Source organism: Polypterus senegalus, chromosome 9 (genome assembly GCF_016835505.1).
Source record: "Polypterus senegalus isolate Bchr_013 chromosome 9, ASM1683550v1, whole genome shotgun sequence".
Classification (NCBI taxonomy): Eukaryota; Metazoa; Chordata; class Cladistia; order Polypteriformes; family Polypteridae; genus Polypterus; species Polypterus senegalus.
The window spans coordinates 122,064,531-122,085,932 of NC_053162.1; positions in this window are offsets into that span (position 1 = coordinate 122,064,531).

Here is a 21,402-nt window from a genome sequence, read left to right on the forward strand (position 1 = left end):
TCTGGCTGTGTCTTAGGGGTACGCACAGACCATTTTAGAATAAGTCCATGTTGATAACTAATCTTTGACATGAGATATTCCAAAGGACATTAGGTAATCAATTTTTGTTTTTTGGTTTTTACTTAACACCTGTCAACTGGATTTTTCTTTATCTTCTCTCTGTTACCCACAAGTCATATTTGTCTGGACTGAAAAAATGTTTTGTTATTTTGTGATGTTATATTACTATGATGTGACATCAAGATCATTGACATTATAGAGAGGCTGGACTCTGTGACAGCGCATGTTGTTAAGTACATGGTGAACATGCTGCATGTTATTTGATAAAGGTTTGCCAAAATACCCTTGGGTCTATACACTGTTGAGGGTGAAATACCCAAATCCCTTTTAATCTGTCTTTATGATACATTGTTTTTAAACTTTTTGAATGATTTTCTGACACATCTGTCGGAAAATTGGTGATTCTTGACCAATAAAGGACTAGGCTTTTCCTAGATGCAGCTTTTATACCAAAGCATAATTACAATCTCGTATTGAACATCATTTGCATTTATTTGAACTTATTATTGCCACTAAACTGCCCCATCACAACTTTTTTTTTGGATTGTGTCACCCTCAAGAAAAGAAGTTGACCAAAATAATCATTAAATATTTTGTCTTTGTACTGATTGTGATGGACTACAAGTCAAAGAGAATTTTGAAATAACTGCTTTCTGTTTTTAGTTGCATTTTCCACACTGTCCCAACATTTTCTGAGTTAGGTTTGAAAATGTGTTACTTATTAATGTCTTTTATGCGCCTTTTGTTAGATTGACGTCTCATCTGTTTCTGGTTACCAGTGCTGTTCAAATGAGCAGGTTTAGAAAATAGATGAGTGGTCAGATTTATAAATTTGTGTACATACAAATGAATGCATTGCATGTTGCTGTATTAACCTGCTATTATTCTATACTAGTCCTACACATGCAAAAACATGAATCGAACTGGACCAAATACTTTAAGATAGTAGACAAATTATATCTCACCTAAGTTTACATACAGCACTTGCAGCTGCAAAACTCCCTGGAAGACATGTTTATCTTTTCATAAAAGACAATTCTAGATTTGCAGTGGCATTTTAGGAGTCAGGCTAGGTTGCACTGGTTTGGACTATAGGTGAGTAGCTTTCTTGCAGTGAGTGGCCCAAGCTGTTCAGTTTCCTGCTTTTTGTTGAACACATGCCCAGCCTTTGTTTTCAACAGTACACTAATCTTGTCTCTGTGCTGTAGAAGAGGACGTAAATGACGCGCTTTTTGATAGATAAACATTAACATGTTCATCACTTTTGAATAGGCACATTACTCACGCTACATACACTTAGATAAGCTTTGTGTGCTCAAAGATTTGTAAAAATAGGAGATCTGCTCTGTAAGGGTAGGTCACGCTAAGTGTAAAAAATGGCATGCCTTGCCTTTAAATGAAATGCATGTGATATTCTCATTTTCACTGAAACCCACACAGCTGGGCTACCAAAACCATGACTGCTGCCCACAGAAACTATGTTTCTGCATAGACAGCAGTTGCACAACTCACCATGCATAATTATTACTCTTTATGATGAACTTTTCATGCCTTCAACCATTGCTTATCTTTATCATAAGTGGCTTGTGTAGCTCAACATGCAATTGATAACATATAAAAAGGGAAATTGGGTCTCAATAAGTAGTTAATTAAAATTTTGTGCTGACTGTATGGTGGAGTGGTTTCTTTTAACCTACAATATTTAATGACCTTCAGGCAAAGGTGGATGAGTTTAAATATTTGGGATCAACAATACAGAGTAAGTACTGTCGATCCCAAGTAAGGGAGTGTGCAAGTGAGGTGAAGAAGAGAGTACAGGCAGAGTGGAATGGGTGGAGAAGAGTGTCGGGAGTGATTTGGGACAGATTGGTACCAGAAAGTGTGAAAGGGATAGTCTACAAGATGGTAATGAAACCTGCTGTGTCATGAGTTATAGATGGCGGCACTGACGAAAAGACAGGGGTGAGAGGTGGAAGCGACAGAGTTAAAGATGTTAAAATTTGCACCGCATGTGACAAGGATGGACAGGATTAGAAATGAGTACATTAGAGGGTCAGCTCAGGTTGGATGGTTTAGAGACAAAGCCAGAGATGCAAAATTGCTTTGGTTTAGACATGTGCAGAGAAGAGATGTTGGGTATATTGGGAGAAGAAGGCTAGGAATGAGCTGACAGGCAAGAGGAAAAGAGGAAGGCCTAAGATTAGTTTTATGGATGTGGTGAGAGAGGATATGTAAGTGGTGAGTGTGACAGAGAAAGACGCAGAGGACAGAAAGATATGGACACAGATGATCTGCTGATCTGATCTGTCAAGCCTCTTACCAGGGGTTGGCCTTTAGTTGCTAAAGACTAGGAGTGCTTACTGTTGCTTGTATTCTTATGCTTTAGTTACACTATGTGCAGGTTATGCTCAGGTTCACAAAGTTTTCCTTGTAACAATTGTTTGGTGACATTCACTGATAAAATGCTACTGTAACTCTGAAGTCATACATATTAAATATAGAGATTTTTGGCAAAAAACATGTATGTTATAAACACTAGACTACATTTTCTGATTTCAGAATGTGGATAGATGGTTTTGATTTCAGCATGATGTATGTTTAATTCTTCTGGTCATTAAACAACATTTCTAACTGCCTCTCATCCATTGCAGCAGTACAGTCACATTGCTAGGTCCATGCTCCTGGCAGTTACAGCCTGTAACATTATCAGCGCCACATTATTAAAACAGGTCTTGTATATTCAACCATAAAGCCCTTTTTCCAAAAATTACAAAACAGAGTTCCTTTAATACTTTATATTTAAAGAATTAATTATAAAAACGAAAGGGAGAAATTATGACGGTTTTCCAAAAGGCTTAACCAGAATGCAAACAAAACTAAAAGTCTAAGCCAAAATCACAATGAAACATACAACACTGTGTTCATAAACTAGTATATCAAAAAGACATTCACAGTAATAACAAAGAAGACAAAATCCCAGTTCTTCCAATTCTTCTTGGTATCTGTGCATGCAAAAACTTCAGTGTTTCCTGTGGCCTTATTAAAGCCTGGGGTGGTCTCACATTTACAGTGTTAGGGCCCCCCCTTCTACCTTAGGTACAACATATAGAGCAGGGGTCTCCAACCTTTTTTCCCCCCGAGAGCTACTTTTACAAAATGAAAATGGCTGAGAGCTACTCATGTTTTCTAACATTTATTCTCATAGCTTATTTCAATTCAAACAAACTGAATAAGCTTGTTTTGCTTGAATATTTACAAAATATCGGTGTCCACAACTCACATTTGGCATTAAAACATCACAAAAAATATTTTGTTCATCTGCAAGTGCATTTTGCATGTCTGTATGCCTTTTCTGGTGTATCTCACACTATTGAATTAAAACATGAATGCTGTCAAAACAAAACAATGCAATTACAACTACACAGATATGACTTTTTCATTTGTCATTTTGTTACATGTCACTGTTTCACTTCACAAGAGTATTCACATGTCCAGTTACATGTGTAATGTTTTTTTTCAGTTAATTAGATGACTGGCACTGCATGGAGTCAACATGAGAGGTGTATGGTGGAGTGTAGCCACTTAGGTTCACTCTTAAGAGTAATTTAAATGTTCATCTATCAATCTTGTTCTGAACTTTGATTTCAGGACATTCATGTCAGAAAAAGCAGACTCACAGGAGGCATGTAGACCTAAACAAAGCAGACATTTTCAGAGCTGCTTGGTGAAGATTCTCATTGTTATCTGGCTCTGCTAAGCTCTAGAAATGCTTACAATGCAGTTGAGACTTTAACTGCACAATATTTTGAAGGTTTACTAATATACAGTTAGGTCCATAAATATTTTGACAGAGGCAACTTTTTTCTAATTTTGGTTCTGTACATTACCACAATGAATTTTAAATGAAACAACTCAGATGCAGTTGAAGTGCAGACTTTCAGCTTTAATTCAATGGGGTGAACAAAACGATTGCATAAAATTGTGTGGCAACTAAAGCATTTTTTTAACACAATTCCTTCATTTCAGGGGCTCAAAAGTAATTGGACAATTAACTCAAAGGCTACTTCATGGGCAGGCGTTGTCAAGTCCGTCATTATGTCATTATCAATTAAGCCTGAAAAAAGGCCTGGAGTTGATTTGAGGTGTGGTGCTTGCATGTGGAAGATTTTGCTGTGAACAGACAACATGCAGTCAAAAGAGCTCTCCATGCAGGTGAAAGAAGCCATTCCTTAAGCTGCAAAAACAGAAAAAACCCATCCGAGAAATTGCTACAATATTACGAGTGGCAAAATCTATAGTTTGGTACATCCTGGGAAAGAAACCTCTTCACAACAGCCAACCAAGTGAACAACACTCTCCAGGGGGTAGGCATATCCATATTCAAGTCTACCATAATGAGAAGACTGCATGAAAGTAAATACAGAGGATGCACTGCAAGGTGCAAGCCACTCATAAGCCTCAAGGCTAGATTGGACTTTGCTAAAGAACATCTAAAAAAGCCAGCACAGTTCTGGAAAAACATTCTTTGGACAGATGAAACCAAGATCAACCTCTACCAGAATGATGACAAGAAAAAAGTGTGGAGAAAGCGTGGAACAGCTCATTATCCAAAGCATACTACATCATCTGTAAAACACGGTGGAGACAGTGTGATGGCTTAGGCGTGCATGGCTGCCAGTGGCACTGGGACACTAGTATTTATTGATGATGTGACACAGGACAGAAGCAGCTGAATGAATTCTGAGGTGTTCAGAGACATACTGTTTGCTGAAATCCAGCTAAATGCAGTCAAATTGATTGGGCAGCGTTTCATGATACAGATGGACAATGGCCCAAAACATACAGCCAAAGCAACACAGGAGTTTATTAAAGCAAAGAAGTGGAAAATTCTTGAATGGCCAAGTCAGTCACCTGATCTTAACCCAATTGAGCAAACATTTCACTTGTTGAAGACTAAACTTCAGACAGAAAGGCCCACAATCAAACAGCAACTGAAAGCCGCTGCAGTAAAGGCCTGGCAGAGCATTAAAAAGGAGGAAACCCAGCATCTGGTGATGTCCATGAGTTCAGGCTGTCATTACCAGCAAAGGGTTTTCAACCAAGTATTAGAAATGAACATTTTATTTCCAGTTATTTAATTTGTCAAATTACTTTTGAGCCCCTGAAATGAAGGGATTGTGTTAAAATAAATACTTTAGTTGCCTCACATTTTTATGCAATCTTTTTGTTCAACCCACTGAGTTAAAGCTGAAAGTCTGCACTTCAACTGCATCTGAGCTGTTTCATTTAAAATTAATTGTGATAATGTACAGAACCAAAATCAGAAAAAAGTTGTCTCTGTCCAAATATTTATGGACCTAACTGTATAATATATAAAATCCAATGTCTCTCTGTCTGTCCGCATTCACGAGATTACTACTTAATGGATTTAGATCGGGTTTTTCCCTATAATTTGCTTGAACATTCCGGATGATTTTGCGATTTTTCTAATTTCTCTATGTATCATAATTCGCTTGTGATACCGATTTATTTGCTCAAATCCAAGATCCACGCAACTGGCCATGGGGGGGGCCTTCCTCACTCACTCACCAGCTTTGGGGCATTTTCCTTATCTCCGCTTAGACAGGGAAATGAGAGAACAATTGAATTCAACTTTCTTTGATATTTAAAATAAAGTGTTACTTAGAGCATGATGAGTTTGAGTCCGGATATTCTCTTAAGTGTATGCCACATTGAAAAGATAGATTGCAATTCAGATTGTGGATCGTGATTTTGTGTTAAAAGGATCATGATGTGATTTTTTTCAAAGATTGCACCCCTAATTTGACTTAAAGTTTTCAAATTTATGTAGGATTCATTAACCCTTTGGCGAGCTACTCGGAAAGGGGTTGTGAGCTACCGGTAGCTCGCGAGCGACGTGTTGGAGGCCCCTGATATAGAGGATAACAAATATAATAAATAATATCAATCAAATAGGAAGACGCATTAAAGACACTACCATAAATACATAAAAGCTAAAGAAATAAAAAAAGGTGGAAGACAGATACATTTTAAAAGCAAAAATGATGAAGAACAATAAACTATAAAAATGAAAAGAAATGATACTAGAGGCAGGGAGGAAACCCTGGCTACAACATATGACTGCTTAAACGGCTACATTGAATTCATGTTAAAGACATATCTGCAAAGTCAGTAAGCAATGGATATCAACAAGTGTGCGTTAAACTGTCAGGATTATTTTGGTTGACCTTTTTTTACATTTTCATCCAATTGATTCAAATAGTTTTTCTCAAACTTTTTTTCAAAATTTAATGAAATGTGTCTTCTGTTTCATAAAATGAAGTTGATGGACTTTCAAGGGTTACTGAATCCTGGCAGCCCATCTTTATATATATATATATATATATATATATATATATATATAAAATCCAACATCTATCTGTCTGTATGTCTGTCCACTTTTCACAAGAGAACTAGTGAATGGATTTAGATCATTTTTTTTCTATAATTTGCTTGAACATTCCGGTTGATTTTGCGACTTTTCTAATTGCGCTATGTATCATAGTTCGCTTGCAGTACCGATTTATTTGAGCGAATCTGAGAGACGTAGCGGGCCAACTAACCTCCTCAGTCACGTACCAGCCTCAGGGCATGTACCTTACCTCTGTTTAGCTAGCAAACATGAGAACTACTTAACAGATTTAGATCAGGTTTTTGCTTGAACATTCCAGTTGATTGTGTGGCTTCTCTCATTGCACTAAGAATCATAGTTTGCTTGCAGGAGCAATATTTTTGTGCTAATCCAAGACAGAGGCTGTGGGCCGAGGGGAGGAGGAAGCATGACGTCAGGAGTAGGGAGCCGGGCAGGGGCCCTCCTCAATGTCCTGTTTCACTACTACGTGGGTGGAGCCACAGGGGGATGGCTAGTAGTTATTAAAGAGATTTCAGAGCATGAGATACGAAGAAAGCCACAGCTGTGTGTGTGTGTGTGTGCTTTTGGTGATACTTAAGAGGTTGGCAAATGTCACTCCTCAGGGTAGAAAGGAGTTCAAATCCTGTTTAAACAGTAGGCGTAGAATGTTTAATTTACATTCCTTTATTCTGCCCTGATAAGAGGTGTGAAGAAAAGTAAGAGACAGAGATGACAGTAAGATTCTTTTTCTAAATATGGTATTTTTATTGTCCATTAAGGGAGATCCAGAAGTCCTAACAGGCAAGGTCAGAATCAGAAGAAAACATAATAAATAAAGATTCAAAATTTACTAAGCAAAACAAAGAGTTGATTTCTCAAAAATCAATATCTATTTGTTCTGAGAACCCATACTTAAAAAAATTAAAAACAACCAGTCAATGTTAAGTAAATGGTGAATCGATCTTATATGAATGGGTGTCATGACATCACACATCATAACAAAAATGTAGCGTTGTGAAGATTTCACAAAATGGCATTGATGATAATAATTCTAAGACAGTAAAATATAAACAAACTGCAACCAAAGAAACAAAATTACTTAACTCCTATCTTCTTCCATGGTATAAATCTCCATTTCATGCTTTATTTCCAATGAACTCACCGTTTTTATATGTTTAGACTCTTTCATTACCCTCTATACTCTGTATAGTCTGGTTCTGACAGCACAATTATTCCTGGTATAATTTATACTTTAATGTTTGTTTGACAGTGGCAAAGTTTAATAAAAAGGCTGAGATCATAAACAGGGAGGCAGGTGCCATGATTTATTTGAATTTTCGTTAATTTCCTTTCGTAAGAATATATTTTTTGCATACTTCTAAAAAACTTCCTTGTATGTTTTGGTTTAGAAGTTATACATTTTATTTAATGTTATGTTTTGAAATTATCCACCAGGCCATTTTGCTTTTTGTGGCTATCACCATTTTGTTTCATTGTTGCTACAATGGAATGCCACATTAACAGGGTTCACAGGATTGAGTGGTGTGACATTATAAATTTAACATTATTTAAGTCAATGTTACAAGAGAATGAACATCTGAGTTTGTGGATTTCAAATTGTAAAAACTTGTGTTTTTTATTAATTGTTCAGATTTCTGACCTTTTGCCTGTGTCCCTTTCATTTTGTTTTCTTGGATTTGTATTGGACTAGTTGCACATTCTTTCAGTCTTGTGGCAATGGCCCCTACTACTCTTTAGGTGTCAATTTCGTCTCCCAGTCTTTCTCCTGTTGCCCAAGTGGCCTGACAACTTTCCACCTTGCAGCAGAGCAGCAGGCAGGAAAAAAGAAAAGTGTTCAAAGTGGAAAAAAAGGAAAAATTTACAATCACAAGATCATTAACTACAGCAGTGCATAAACTATAAAACATATTCAAAAGCAAAACACACTGTCTTGAAGCATTCTACAAAGGGTGAACTACTATTTTGGAATACAGGAGGAAAAAGGAAACCATGTTCAAATCACACATAAGCAAGTGGAAAAAGTGCAAACAGCAGAAATTGGATCATTCATTGAACTTTATTCTAGGAGCTACGAGGCAGCAGTGAATAGCACTGCTCCGCTGCACTATGCTTTTTATTACATACACTTAATAAAAAAAAACAAACACCGCCTCTTGTAATATTCTTGTATTATTTTAATTATTATGTTAGTATTGTGTCAACTTTTTGTATACCATTTTTGTACACTATCATGGTACATCCCTTGCCATGGCCATGGCTATATTGCTTATGGTCTGTTGACAATCATATGCCACATAGCTCATGTGATGTATTGAGTCATTATGTCCAGTCTATAAAAGATTGAGGTGCACAGTTTCCATCATCCATATACTAGATCTCTTTCTTTCAAACTTTCATATTAGTGTTAGTGGAAGCTAAAAGTCTCTTCCGAAAAAACTTTACAGTTAGGACCTTTTGCTTCTACTTGTTTAATTTAACTTTTGTTTAGTGTACTGTGTTTTTCAGAGTCGCTTTCATTAGTTTCTCATGGTTTCCTAACCACGACTCCTTTTCAATTCATCTGTGGACTGCTCTTTTGCCCCTGTTAACAAAGACAAACCCTGAGCCCAACTTCATTCCAATCTGAAATAACTGCATGACTGATTAAATAATTACATATATGGTATGTCTTAAGGAATTACCTGCTCTGCCAGTAATATGCTTTTAAGGGAAATTTTGTCTTTACAGAGAGGCATGGGAAATATCAGTGACAAACCCTTCAAAGTTTCTTATGTGTTTCTGTACATGAAAGGAACCCTCTAGTTGGGTAAACCTGTGTGAGGTCCCCTAAACTGACCTTCTTCATATTAATATAGTGAGAATAAAAATCTTCAAGAAGTCTTTAATGTACTGTAGCTGTTTCATATTGGTCTGAAAACACTTGTTTGACTGTGGGTTGCCATAAGGTGGGAAAGCTGAGGCAGCATTGCTATTGCTTGATGGATGTGTAATTTAGAAAGAACGATACAAGCAACAAAGGTCTCAATTAACCATGCTTTGAATTACTCTTTTGAACTCTTGTCATGTTCATGAGGGTTCATTTTCTTACAGAAATCATACTTAGGACTTTTCTCTGACACACTCCAGAGAAGCACAGGGAGGGAGTCTAATTGATTATAATGAAATGGAAATGATAAGAAATACCTGGCCACTCTCAATCTATGCAATATTGTGGATCACAATTGGAATAAAGCATTAACCAATTCAAGGCTTCCTTCAACCTAACACCATTTGTGAATTATTAGAGAATTAACTAAAAATTGGAAATGCCCAGTGAAAAAGTGTCCACATGGAAGTTATCAAACTTCACAGTCAACACTTCCAGTAAACACTTATGGAGCACGAACATCATCTGAATCCCGTTCATTTTGTTATGGCAAGGGTGGGCAAGGTAAAGCCCCCGGGCCGCAGTCCTCAACGTCAATTTGTGTAACCAGCGCACAAATTTAAAACCTTTGTGATTTTGTTAACAAAAATGACAATTTTAATACATAATTAGTGTGTGCTTTGAAACATGTGAACAAATGAGCAAGTTCGTTTATGTTACATATGTACAAGCAGAAGGTTGTGTTTACGAAAGTGGACTTTGTACAGCGTGTAACCGTACATGTACACTGATGTTTGGATCATACGTAGTTGGGAGACTGGTTGCTATTAATTCGGCCGTCATCTGAGCGCTGTATTATATTTCAAATTTTGTTATCCCTAACAATGAGTGCTACTATGAAAAATTGTAAAACTGAAAATGAATGCCATGTTTGTAAGAAGAAATGGGCATACAAGTATTTTTTTTTTTTCAAATTTTGAAAGTAAAGCACTGTGCCTAATATTCAGTGACAGTCTTGTAGTTTCTATGGAGTTCAGTTTATAGAGACATTTTCATACTAAGCACAGTATATTTGGATGTAGTTTATCAGAAAGTGAATTACAGCAAAAAGCTAATTTATTGCTGCTTTCTTTGTGTACCAAAGTTATATAGTTACTGTATATGACTAATAAATATATTTTGGTGTGAAAACAGCATTCATTATTTAGTAAATTTAGATTTTTGCCACATGTGGCCCGCTAGAAACCTTACAGATGTCTATGTGGCCCTCAGACAGAAATGTTAGCCCGCTTTTGTGTTATGGGCACTGCTCTATTTTTTTTCACAGTAATCTATTTTTGAATACAGAGAGAGGATGGTCCCTGCAACACTCCATGATACTGCCTTTTTTACAATCACAAGCACTTCTTTGTGTTACCAAGGACAAGAAACACGCTTTAAACTGGCATTTCAAATTAGCATAACCTTCCTGTACCAATTTTTTTAAAATGTCCAGTTAGCAGCAGAAGATAGAACAACAAGATTGTGTACTTTTCATGACATTTAACTACACTTGTGCCTAAAAACTACATTTTGTGATAGACACTGTGACAAAGAGCTATCACATGGGCCTTGACCTGCATCAAAATAAGTTGGGTTTCAGTATTACAATTCTGTTTTGAAGGGAAGCTGACAATGTTCTTGAAACATCATATAAAATAGAGTAAATTCTATAGATTCAATACAGTTTTACTATATACACTATGTTGTTAAACACACAGCACCAGGAAGGAAAGGTGGCAATAGAAAGTGTCATAAGCATGACAAAAGAGCCACAAAAAGGTTTGGGGCAGCCACCTGTATATTATTCCTGGCTGCAAAATAGATATTGTCAAGGTACAATGTGTACAGACTGGAGTACACAGGTGAACTCATTTGATAACACAAATATGGTGGCTTTAAGGGAAAGTGGAGGAAATGACTTCATTAGTAGGGATGGAACCGGGTGTGGCATCACTGAGGCTGGAACTGGAAGTGATATCATCAATGGAGGCGGAACAGGAAGTGGTGTCATTGTGGCCAGACATGATGTCATTGGAGCCAGGTGGAATTTCCTGTAACTGGTCTGCAAAGAAGTGAGAGAAAAAGTCAGAGCACTCCGCCACCCCCTTGGTCTGCCTTGGAATTACTCTCAATGAGGCCCTTTAGCTGCCTCCCATGTGCACAAGTGTGACAAAAGAAATATCAAACTAAGAATTTTGTATGTATTAGAGCCACAGAAAGAAATAAGTGAGGATATATAATTTAAAACTTAAATAAAAATCAGCACTGCATTTCTATGGGTCTAACCCATGTAAACATGCATTAAAGACAGCGTTAGGCTTAGTCTGTGGAGACCCTATAGTACTTGTTACCCTTTCAAGTGGTTACTTTCACTATGTTCTGATGGACTTTTGGTGAATATGGAGACAGTGGGGAATAAATATGATCTGCACCAGGAAAAGACAAGTTAAGTTACAGAGATGAAATTAAACTGCAATAAATCTTTTTAGATAATGTGTGATATTTTCCATTAAAAAAAAATTGTAATTATTCATTACACCCTACTAATTGCACAATATCATTCAAAGCAATAAACGCCTGTTTAAACAACATTATTAATCATGCAAGTTACTTGAAGACAAGCAACCACATAGACATATTGCTGGGAAACACATCCAGATGTGGCGAAATAGACTGGAGTGCTGTTGGATTATTTTCCATGAGTCATGTGATTGCTGAGTCATCATTTTATTGGCTAAGAGCCCACAAAGGTGCCTCTCATTGCAGCATAAATTCTGATAAACTTGTTCAGCATTGGATCCTAACGTTTCTCTACTACTATCATGTGCTCCACATATTTTCAATATTTTATTTGGCTGTGCTATCTTCTTTGCCCATATCCATACCCGTATATGTGAATGTTCTTTTTTAATATATATTTGGATTTGCTCTTTGGTTATTTGCAGTTGACAATGAGTCATGCATTTGTTTGCTCTATAAATTCCTTTGTGATAGTACCTGGTTTGGATGATGTTTTCATAAAGCCAAAAATAAATAAAAGGACTAATCCAAATTATAGATTGGTTTCTTTGCTTTTTTTTTTTTTGCACTGTTTCATATATATTCAGTTATTTAGGTGTTATTTTATGTATTACATCTGTTATGTATCAGAATGAATTTATGTATATTTTATTGTTGTTTTGTTAAATTTGGTATATTCATTTTCATGTATTAATGTTATTTCTGTTGATTTCATTTGTAATTCTGTAATTGTCTACTGTCCCTTTAAATGTGCTAATGTTCCATGTACTTTGGGGGTTGTTCCCCAGAAAGGTGGGGCCACTCTGACACCATCAGTCCAGAGCCCGCCCTCTGGTGTTTTAAGTCCACTAAGGAGACACAGAAGTGGGAAATCATTTGTTTATTATGGAGTGTGTAGGTATTGTGTATTTGAATTTACTGTTTTTCTTTTTCATTCTTTTTCTATTTTGTTCTTGTATTCTTCTTCTGGATTGTGTATTAGGACCAGTTTGCTGTAGATTGATCTTTGCTTCTTTTGAGCTTTTCTTTGCATTTTTCTATTTTTGATAAATAAATATTCAATTTATTAAGATACCTGGCATGCCTTTGATGGAGCTTTGGGGACTTAATTCCCATTTTGCTCTTGTGGAAAACTCCACTTCTTGACTGCACCATTCTGCTCTGTCTACCTTTAATCTTAGAATTGTAACCGGGAAAGACAGATCCAAGGGCATGATGGGCCAATGGACGGAGGAATCTGTGCAAAGGAGTTTTTGATATCAACTGTAGTGAGTGCAATCCTCAATCACATTGCTTACATCCTGTTGTCAGAAGTGCCTGGGGCGACGACCCGGCCGGGACGCCATAAAGGACCGGAAGAAGGCGTGCGCCTGCCTTGGATCTGCGGGAGCTGCAGAGAAGGAGCCGCTGCAGCTCGAGAGACGCTGGCAACAACAAGACCGTCAGCAAACACGTCGCCACCGCAGGAGGGGAGCCAAAATGGCCGCGGACCAGAAGTCCCTCCCCATGACAGGTACGCAATTGGATGGTGTGTCTTGCGTGCCCACTGATGACTGGAGAAAGGCGGGACAAAGGAATGTCTATCACGTGCCGGGGGAGACCCGATTGGGCCGGAGGAAGAGGCCCACAGGAAGTTGCCACCGTCTTGGGCTGATGGACAGTTAAGCTCCACGTCGGTTAACTTCCTGTCGTTGCCGGCTGCTCTGTCGAAGCTGGAGGCGTGCCTTCAACCCTCGGAGCAGAGTTTGTCACAGGTGCTACGTGCCATCTGGGCGGAATTGCAGGTACTGGAGATGAAGGCGGTCGCGTCAATCAAAGAGCTGTTGAGGGCGATTAGACGGCACAACTCTGGATTCTTCAGCCGGAGGTGTACGGCAGGGAAGGTGAGTACAGCCGTCCCCATACAGCACAAGGGAGGGCTTGTCAAAAAACAGCTGTGATAACAATGATCAGCAACAAGTAGGCATTCCTCCGACAGTGGATGCGGCGCAGGGCGCTGTGCGTGCGATGAGGGGAGAGACAGAGAAAGGGCTGGCTGGACATGGGCTGTTGAGTGCCCCAGGTCCTAGAGCCCTCCGCCCCGAGTCAGCAGCAGTCTTGCACCGCTCTACAGGGATGCAGTCGGGAAGGAGTCTCTTTCTTTGCAATAAGGAGACTCAGATCGTCAGGGCGTCCCAGAGTGACAGGAGGAATCGAAGAGTGAACGCCGGTTCCTCCAATAGAAAGGGACGTGGTGCTGGGTGCACACGTCCGAGTGCTGGCCGCCCTCTGCAGGGGAAGAGGGAACTCGTGAGGTCAGCGGAGAGGAAAGGTCTGCAGGCGGTCCCGTCTAATCCACCGACAGGAGGGACACGGAACCCACGGAGGGGGTGCCGAACTGGCAAATGCTGGGGTGCCAGTCAAAGAGGGGCGCTGCCAGTGCGTGGCACAAGGGGACACCAGGAAAGGGTGTCCAGGCAGCGGCTCTGCCCCCTTGTTTCTGTTTATTGCAGGACCGGACCCTGGACGAGCAGTAAGACCCGCTTCGTCGGGAACCTGCCCTCATAAGATGGGCCGTCTAATGGAACGACTCTTTGCTGGTGAGGGGGTGCTGCCACCGCTGGCGGAGGCTACGAAGGGGCAAGTGGCTCCAACCAAAGGGGCACGAAAACCTTGGAGGGGGTGCCGAAGGAGTTGGCCCCGGTGTGCCGGTAAGAGGGGGGAGCGCAGCCTGTGCAAGGCACAGGAGGACACCAGATAGTGGTGTCTAGGTGGCATCTCCGCCCCTATGCCTGTTGGGAGAACAGGGCCGGACCCCGGCTTCCCAGGAGTAGGACCCGCTTCGGGGGTAAGCTGCCCTCGCGGGACGTGCCGCTCCTCCCGAGTGGTCTTTGCTGACAGTGGGGCACTGTCAGAGGTGCCAGGGGCGACGACCTGGCCAAGATGCCATAGAGGACCGGAAGAGGGCGCGCACCCGTCTTGGATCACGTGGGGGCCACCACCCTGGTTGCTTTGGGAGCCACTGGTTGAGGGCATGGAAGCCCAACCCTGTAGGGACCCGTGGTCACCGCCAGGGGGTGCCCCAATGCCTTGGGAACGCTGGACCTCAGTACTTCCGCCACACCAGGAAATGCTGGGGGGAAGAGTAGCAGGGACACCCGGAATGCTTCCGGGAGTACAGCCGGCACTTCCGCCACACAGGGGCGTGTCGACGGGTGATTGCCGGGGAACACCTGGAGCATGTCTGGGTGAGGATAAAAGGGTGAAGAGTGAAGGCATTGTGTGTTGGCCAGGACTTTGGAGACTTGGGGTTTGTGTGCACTTGGACTTTGTAAATAATAGTTGTAAATAAACGTGTGGTGGGTGAAAAACAACATGTCTGCCTGTCTGAGCCCGGGTCCCATTCACACTGTTTAAACTCCATGTGGCAAGCTGTGTTCAGGATTACGAGGGAGGAAGGAGGTTACATCACTTTGGATAAAGCCTAGGTGGGATGGTTGAGTCAGTCTTGGTCGAGACCTCACTTTCAAAATGCTACCATGGGTGGCCATGCCAGGAGTACACATCTCCAAATGGGTTTACTCAGGATATCACTGAACACACAATACCATTCTGTCTCATTAAGATGCTGACTCAGTGGAGGGATATAAGTGTACTTCCCTGAAAAACCTATACTTGGATTACAAAGGCCAAGAAAAAAGTGGATTTTTCTTTCAGGGTTCAGTTAATTATGTTTATTTCCATTAGATCACAGAGAGTTATGGATTGAGGTATAATGAAGTAAAATTTTGCCACCACTCGGATTGATGAATGTGATATTTAAATTATCTTGAGCTGTTGCTTACCTTCTAGAGTCCCATCCTAAAATCTCTGGACTAGAAAAGAAGTGTATCCGTTGTGGTAGATTGGGGGCGCTCTCACTCCCTTCAACCCCTGTCCACGACTCCAGACACCAGGTAAAAGTCCAAATTCTGACTTTATTAAATCTCCACAGTGCACAAAGCACACTCCCCACCACTATACTCATAAATCACAAATACTCAATAACAATAAACAATCCTCCATTTCCCAGACGCGTTGCCACCCTTCCACCCAGCTCAGCTCGTCGTCTGGGAGCTCCCACAGTCCTTTTATACTCCCTGACCTGGAAGTGTTCCTAGCCAACAGTCCACAAGTCCTTATTCCTTCCAGGTCAGGGTAAATAGTACTTTTTTTTCAACCCGGAAGCCCGTCGCTCTTCCTATGACGAACTTCCGGGTCATAGGGCACAAAGAACTCTTCGGTCCTCCCTGCAGCTCCCTCTCGTGGCCCCCATGGCATCCAGCAGGGCGGTGCATAAAAACTCCATTGTCCATGATGCCCTGCTGGTCTTCTGGGGACTTCCATGCTGCAAGGAGGGTTCCACCTGGCGGCTTGGGGGTATTGGCTGGGATAAACGGCCGGCCATCCTCCACAACGTATAGATGCAAATATGTAAGGACAGGGTGCTGGATTAAATATGGAAGGGCTGTTTGATGCCATGATTCATATTATCGCTTCATAACTCATGTGTGACTCCACAATGAAATATTTTCATATCTAGCTTATTTCCATACAAAGTGAATTAATAGCAAAAGCAGACTTTGCTACAGTTTGGGTCCCTGATGAAGAAAATTCACCATTACAAGATGCTTAAAACATAACAAGACCACAGAATGATTCTTAACATCATACTAATTAAAAATTCTGCCCCTACAATGGGTAGCTTGGAAGGCTCTACAGGAAATTAATGAAGAGTCAAACACTGAAGCAAAATGAACAAACATCACTTGAATGTCTTGCTCTGTATAGAATCACCAATATTGTAAAACTGTAGAGATATAAATAAAATAAAATATAATAAGCTTGAAACAATTTTACAAATGATATGCAATAATTATATAAATCACAATTTCTCTATGCTAATTTACCACAAAACCATGTGAAAAGACATAAATATGCACACAGCATAACATTTTTTTTTTATTTTAATTAAAAGCAAATAACATTCCATACAATCAAGTCAAACTTAACAAACCAAAATTCAACACCCACCCAAAAGAAAGAGAGGAGAGTCAGCCAACAAATCTTTAAATGCAGCAAGGAAGGAAGAGCATCCTTTTTCCCATATATAGAAGCTTATTGTAAAATGTTATTGATTACATCCTGCCATATTTTTAAAAAAGTTTTGAACAGATTCTATATTTGAGAATTTGAATGTTTCCAATTTCAAATAGTATAGGACATCAGTTACTGATTGACTGATTGAGCAAGATAAGTCTACATGCTAATAGTGAGGTAAAGGCAATTACAGTTTGTTTTTCCTTCTTCACTTTAACACTAGAATCCCTGAAGCCTACGAAAATACTCATAATCCCAGGCCACCTTAAATTCCTTCGCACCTCTCCATCAACGTCTTTTGTTTTGTAAATGTGTTGATCAGCACAAGCAGCAAGCTGTTCCATACCTGCCTATATGCAGCTCAACTTGGGCAAAACGTTCTTGCAGTTCGAGTCTTGTTTATCTGGGTGTGAGGTGCCTGGAATTGTATAGGGTAAATATTATATTGTTATTTGGAACACATGCATTTCATGTGTGTTCAATGTCTACAACGATCTATGTATATGTAGGATGACAGGAAATGTGAGAAATGCAAGAAAGGTTAAACACATACCTAAAATGCAAACTTTTTTCATGTTATACTACTAATGACAAAATTTTGACATGAAGTGTATAATGTGTGAAGACTGAAGTCCAAATATCAAATACACACTTTCACAAAAGGTACACGTATAACAAAACAAGTGTGCTTTTATTATATAACCGAAGAAAAATAAATCGTGTTAGGGTACACCACAGACATGACCACTTGGGTGGGGCGTCAGCAAGAACTGCTGGCTCATAATCAAGAGGTTGTGGGTTCAAGCCTGGCAGCATCCCACAATTACCATTTTGAATAGTGACCTGCTCTTATTGTTACTATTATACAATAAAAGCATAGATTTGATTTGGGTCTGTAACAACCGGTGTAAATTTATGGTATTTGTAAAGGTTAGCTTTTTTTTTCCACTTTTATTCTCTCAGTCACATTCACACTCCCCCCGATCTGACACTGCTGTTTTCAAATAAAGACGCACTATAACAGAGGTGAACTCAGATCGGAGAAAGAGAACAGAAGCCCTCCCCGCAATAAACGTCCACTCACATATAAGAACAACGCAGCTGCACCAGGTGTAAAGGTGAAAGATGGCATTGTTTGGATGCAGCAAGAGGTTGGGAATTGTCCTGCCAGTACATATTATTGGTCAATCTGCCACGCATGTCCTTCAACAAAACATCAGGGCATGCTGAGCTTGCGAAGGTATTGTGCAAAGTTTTTTTTGTGATTATGTTTTATGATGGTCTTTATATGAAAAACATTTATATGTTATGTTATATTGTTTTATTTACTTATCTTCCTACAGTGTGATGTCACAAGTAGACTGCAGAGCTTCCTGTGTTTGATCGACACAGACATGCTGACAAAGTAAATGTTACGGTTTCAAGACACACTAACTGGACATACTAATGGTTGAGGTATGGACAATACGGTCTGTCTATTTTGCAGAGAAAACTAGAGCTTTGTAAATAACCATTGTGTGTGGTTATCTCAGCCTGCTCCAGAAATGGTTTCCTAAGATGCTTTTATCAATTTCCTTTTAATTCTATAGGTATTGCTATATGATATTTAGATGTTTTTAATCAAAATTGTGAAAATCAGCATTACAAGGCAATACCCAATGTACAATATACTGTGATCGATAAACAATTACATTTTATAGTGACATTTTAGAAAATCGTTTCTTTGCCAAATAGGTAGCTGTCACAGGGTCACAAGCACACACACAAAAAAAGAAAAATTGTTGTTTTAGTTGCTGAGATGCACAGAAACCCCCTCCTGGCCCCTATCTACCAAAGCTTTTGGCAGTGCCGGGAGATATTTTTCCCATCACTAATCACACTCGTTTCAGCAAGGTGAAATCTTTCTCTTCCACTTGCTCTTCCTCCCAATCCTGCATTTAGACATTGATTGCTACACATGGGTCACTAGTGAACTTAAAAAGTTAAAAATAAGTCCTGAAGGCAACAAAGGTTGAGAAACACTGGTGAATTTCCATCCTGCATGTGTTTTTAAGGATTAAGCCCTCTGAATTGATTCTTCATTTTATTAAATGACAGCCAAACAGAAATGAGACATGAAATGAGCCAACAGATGACCAGCTAAACTGGGATTTCAAACTCAAACAATCTCTTAATGAGAAGCCCAGTCTTGCTGTTAATTAAACCCATTATTTAATTCCCTGGCTTGTTGCTGCTCTCATTCTGCCAAAGCAGACATTTTTAAAACTGTTGATATTCTGTTTTTTTTCTAAGAACTCTGTCAAAATGTTTTGGTCTGAGCTTAGAGATCAACCTTACCGAGACCTTCACCTTTCTTTATTTTCAGATATTGTGTGATGGGCACAGGTGAGCTGGTCATATGGCAGCTCATTTTGTGTCTCATTTTTATGTGGTTTGTAAGCTAAGCTAACAACTAAGGGTCCTGAGTCAAGTTAATTAAAACTAAGGCAAAAGAAGTTAATTAGCAGCAAAACAGGTCACTAATGAAGAAGATTGTTAGAATGAAAACCTGCAGTCACTGCGGCCCTCCAGGATTAGAGTTTGACACCCCTGGTTTATGTGATAAATATCAAAGTATCTTTTGTTAGCATATCTCTCATTCAGATTTTTTCTTGTGACGCTAGATGGTAGCTTCCCTGGATGGAAATGGTTCCCTGGATTCCCGCAGGGCAGCATGGGACATGGAGTCCGGTTCTTCAGCCCTGTTGGGTTCCGTGGGTGCCACCAGGGGAGCTCACCAAGAACCAGGGGAATATTGCCGTGATGTTAACCCAGAAGGAGTCACGAGGACGGAAAGCCACAGAACTTCCGGGACACCTGAAAAAGACGTTTGACCTGGGGATGGAAAACTTCCGGGTCATAGACTTTAAAAGGATTGTGGGAAACCCCAGCAGATCGAGCCGAGTTAGGAGGAAGTGTGATGGAGCTGCTGGGAGTGGAGGATTGGTTATTTATTGTTATTGATTTATTATTATTGTTGTTGAGTTGTGGAGTGTGCGGTGCTTTGTGCACTTTATTCAAAAAAATAATTAAAGAATCTTCTTGGTGTTTTAAATGTGTGTCCTGGATGTCTGTCTGGTGGGTTCAACAGAGCAACAGCGCCTGTAGCTTCCACAAAGCTAACAAATTAACACAGGTTTAATAAAAATTAAATTGTTTTAAAAAATAGAAGTTACCCAGTTTTTTTCCAACAGGCTGAGAACGGAGAGAGAGTGAGAGAGATTGAAGTTTCAGCACCACCACCTCTTGTTTTATTCTGCTACATGCAGCTCAGTTGAAGGTCAGGTGAACTGGCTTTGCTAAACTGACCTCTGATGCGTGTGTGTTTCACTTTGGCACCTCAATAACGATTCTAGAATGATACTGAAGAAAATAACTGATAAATGTGTCTTTTTTCATAACATAAAATGCAAAATGAATGTTTTTTTTACCTAAAAAAGGTATTCACAAATCTGTACACCTACTGTAATGTGGTATAAGAATAGTGGTGCATTTTATAATTTTACAAACAACCACAACCATGTAGGGCAGCGTTTCTCAACTTTTAAGTACTTGCGACCAGAGTTTTCATAACAGTTTTAATCGCTCCCCACTAACGTTTTTTTGAAGCCCTAATAAAATGCATTCCTATATTTTTTTGCTGCCAATAAAGTTTTATTATACCTACTTAACTTTGATCTAACTCTATATCTTTTTTCTAGTATCAGAATGTAGTTTAAGTTAATTTGTTTTGGTTTCAATAGATGTATTTTTCATATTTTCGATTCTTGTTTTCTTTTTCTCACATCTTTGCGCCCCCTTTTTTGTTACCACAGGTTGAGAACCACTGATGTAGGAAAGAACAATACAGTTACACGTACTGGGGGTTGAAATCACTGGTGAGCCTTTTTTTTTAACACAAAGTAATTACTTTTCAATAAACAGAGCATAAGGCAATTTTAGATACATTTTCATGTAGTAAGATAACTGAATTTATCCTAATGCTGGTATAGTACCTTTTTAAAAATGTGTTAATTTGTTACTTTTTTTCTACAGTTATACTACACAACACTAATATGTGTGTGTGTTCAGGCTTTCACCTCTCCCAGGGATTCTTCCTGACTTGCACTGGGTACTTGGTGGGGCAGTCTCCAGCTTTGCCACAGCCCTCCTCTGGATAAGTACGTTTTAGAAAACTGATGAATGAATGGATGTCTCACTGACTTCATATAAACAAATCAAAATAGAAATAATTTACAAAATATGCAAAAATATGGCTAATTAAAATAATCACTTTTTCAGTTTTAAATCCCTACTTTCTATTCAGCCAAATGTCATAAGTTTG